The sequence below is a fragment of the Microtus ochrogaster genome, unplaced genomic scaffold, assembly GCF_000317375.1.
Source record: "Microtus ochrogaster isolate Prairie Vole_2 unplaced genomic scaffold, MicOch1.0 UNK90, whole genome shotgun sequence".
Lineage (NCBI taxonomy): Eukaryota > Metazoa > Chordata > Mammalia > Rodentia > Cricetidae > Microtus > Microtus ochrogaster.
In genome coordinates, this window is record NW_004949188.1 from 227,766 (window position 1) to 231,764 (window position 3,999).

Consider the following 3,999-nt stretch of genomic DNA (forward strand, 5'->3'; position numbering starts at 1 on the left):
TAATCCTGAGGTCTGTCTACCTCTGCCTCCCAAGTGCTGGGATCAAAGGTGTGTGCCACTATCGCTTGGTTATAACTTTTCATTTTTTAAAAAAAATATTTTTAGATCTGGGAACAAGACAACTTTAGGCAGTGTAGACTTGGACTCCTTGTTTTTGTTTTTGTTTTTTAATCCTAGAAATTGATGACCCAGACAGTGATGGCGCACATCTTTTATCCCAGCACTTGGGAGGCAAAGGCTGGGGGCTCGCTGAGTTCGAGGCCATCCTGGTCTACAATGTCAGTTTTAGGACAGCCAGGGCTACACAGAGAACCCTTGTCTTGGCAGATCTCTGAGTTTGAGGCCAAACTGGTCTACAGAGCAAGTTCCAGGACAGGCTCCAAAGTTACAGAGAAACCTTGCCTCAACAAACCAAAAAGGAAAAAGAAAAAAAAAAAAAGAAAAAGAAAAGGAAATAAAAAAAGAAACCCTGTCTCAAAGGGGGAAAAAAAAACATAAAAAGGCCAGTGGTGGTGGAAGCGCATGCCTTTAGTTCCAGCACTTGGGAGGCAGAGGCAGGTGAATCTCTGTTAGTTCAAGGCCATCCTGGTCTACAAAGTGAGTTTCAGGACAGGCAGGGCTACACAGAGAAATCCTGTCTCTGAAACAAACAAACAAAAAATTGTTTATTATCAATCTTTATTATCCCAGTGAGGACTGCGGAAAACAAGATTTTTACAATGACTTATTTGTGTATGCATGCATATGGTGTACATGTATGCAGGAGGCCACCAAAGCCAGAGGGAGGCATGAATTTCCTGGAGCTAGAGTTACAAGTTGTTGTGACATGTGTGCAGTCCTCTGGAAGAACAGCACTCTTAACTGCTGAGCCATTTCTCCAGCCCTAACTTCTATTTTGAGACAGAGTACCTTGCTACCCAGCCCAGGCTAGCCTTGAACTCACCTTGTGGACCCGGCAGCTTCCTATCTCAGCCTGTGCAGTAGCAGGATTACAGGCCTGTGCCACTAGGTCCCACCTGTCTCTCTGACATTAGATATTCATCTTGCACATAGATGAATTCCAAGCTCCTACAACGAAGTCTAGAATGTACTAGAAATTTAGCCAATAACTGCCAGAGAACCCTTGTCTAGAATCCTCCAGTGAGGAGCAAGGAACAGGTCTCAATGGTTCAACCCTTACCTTGCGTGTGGAAGGCCTTGAGACCATGCCCAGAACCACCAGAAGATAAATAAAAACAACAACAAAAATAGCTGCCAAGCAGCTGGAAAGAGGAATAAACGGGACTTGCTGGAATCTGGTCTGGGGTTTGACAGAGGGGCGTGGCGATGGGTCCAGCTGGCCTGCTGCTCAACCCATCAGAGAGGCTCTGCAGAGGTGAGGCTGCGGTGGCTGCAATGGTAGTTCCGGTCCACGTGTTATGGTATTCTGCTTTCCAGAGCTGGGAGGAGCCCAGAGCCTCACACATGCTAGGCAAGCGTCTAGCAGAGCCTTAGTATTTGAACTGGACTCTGAGTCAATAAAAAACACAGACAGTTCTTATCAGGGTGGAGCTGGATGATGACGTCGTGTCGCTCCAAAGATAAAGTTCTTTGCCAACCAAATACTAAGTCATCCCAGCCATCAGGAAGCTGAAGTTGCCCAGGCAGTGGTGGCACACGCCTTCAATCCTAGCACTGGGGAGGCAAGACAGGTGGCTCTCTGTGAGTTCGAGCCCAGCCTGGTCTACAGAAGTAGTTCCAGGCCAGGCTCCAAAGCTACACAAAGAAACCCTTGTTTCAAAAAAAAAAAAAGGAAGCTGAAGCTGTAGAATTGGTGCAGCCTGAGCTATCCAGAGAAACCTTGTTTCAAAAAACAAACAAAAACAAGCAAAAAAAAAAAAAAACCAAAAACAAACCAGGGACTAGAAATACGACTCAGTGGTTAGGAGTGCTTACCATTTCTCCGGAAGACAGAAGACCATAGTTTGAGTCCCAGTAACCATGTCCCATGTCCAATGGCTGAAACTCCAGCTCCAAGGAGATCTTCATACAGACATAGAAATAAAAACAAATCCAAAAAGAAATTAAACCTTTTCTTTTTGAACAAAAAGTTAATGACCTGTAAGCATGACCTGACTTTCATGTGCCCAAAGGCTGGGCATGGATGCGGGTGCCTGTAACCTCTGCATCATGAGATGAGGCCAGCATCAGCCTAGCAGAAACGGCGAGCTTCCTCTGCTGAGAGACCTTGGAAGCAAGAAGGATGTCCGGTGCCTCGTTTCGGCCTTCACACACATAGGTGAGAACAGAGAGAGGTGGTAGCCCAGGCTTGGATCTCAGGACTCCCAGGTAATGACAGAGGGTCAGGGGGTTCGAGATCATCCACTTTAAACCAGGCATGGTGCATATGCCTTTAATCCCAGATCTGGGGAGGCACAGGCAGGCAGATCTCTGAGTTTGAGACCATGTTCTAGGACAGAGCAAATTTTAGGACAGCCAGGGTTGAAGAGAAACACTGTCTTGAAAAACCAAAAACACCTGGGCAGTGATGGTGCACACTTTTATTTTTATTTTTTTTAAGATTTATTTATTTATTATGTACACAGCGTACAGCCTCCATGCCTGCAAGCCAGAAGAAGGCACCAGACCTCATTACAGATGGTTGTGAGCCATCATGTGGTTGCTGGGAATTGAACTCAGGACCTCTGGAAGAACAGTCAGTGCTCCTAACCTCTGAGCCATCTCTCCAGCCCTGGTGCACACTTTTAATCCCACGCAGAGGCAGAGGGAATTCTGAGTTCAAGGTCAGCCTGGTCTACAGAGTGACAGCCAGGGCTACACAGAGAAACCCCTTTCCCCCCAAAAAAAAAGAAAAATCCACTTGTCCACTTGACCCACTCTCTTTAGCTACTGAGTGGGTTTGAGGCCGGCCTCCTCAAACCACAAAAACAGGACTGGAGAGATAATCCATTGGTTCAAAGTTCTTCCAAAAATTCAGGTTTGAGTGCCAGCATCCACATGGTGGCTAACAACTGTAACTCCAGTCCATGGGAGCTGGTGCCCTCTTCTGATCTCTGTGGACATGACACACATGTACTGACACCCATGCAGGCAAAACACCCATTCACATAAAATAAATACACCTTAAAAATCAACAACCAGGAGAGAGGGGGGATACTATGGGATAGATTTACCTAACATCAGTATTAAATGTATTGCTCCAGAGGCTGAGGCAGGAGAGGTCAAGAGCTCCAGGTCAGCCTAATTAGTTACTTTACCTCAGAAGGACAAATTGGACTCAGAGCACTTGCCTAGCATTTTTGAGGCCCTGGACTCCATCCCCACCACTATAAAACACAATGAAATAATGTGTTACGGTAAATAAAATATGGTACTCTAGCACCAGGGAGGCCAAAGCAGGAGGACCAGGCTCTCTAAAAAGCTATCTCTGGGCTGAAGAGACAGCTCAGCAGTTAAGAGCACTGGCGCTTTACTAGAAGTCCTGAGTTCTATTCCCAGAAACCACATGGTGGCTTGCAACCATCCATAATGAGATATGGTGCCCTCTTCTGGCCCACAGGAATATATAGGTGTGTATTACATAAGCAGTGTATCATTGTATGCTAAATAAATAAATAAATAAATAAATAGCTATCCCTACCCAGCAGTATGTCAGACCCAACAACCCAATAAACTGATAAAAAAAAAAAAAAACCAATGGAGCGCATTAACCTAGAGAACTCTCTTCTCCACCCTCCACCATCGCAAGGGCTAGGAATGCTCAGAGACAGCATCCAGAGCCTGTCTGCCTGGAGACCAGGCTGGCCTCAGACTCACAGAGATCCACTTGCCTCTGTCTCCTGAGTGCTGGGATTAAAGGTGTGCGCCACCACCACCACCTGGTCTCAAAGTGCATTTTAAAAATACCTTCATGGGCTGGAGAGATGGCTCAGAGGTTAAGAGCACTGGCTGCTCTTCCAGAGGTCCTGAGTTCAATTCCCAGCAACCACATGGTGGCTC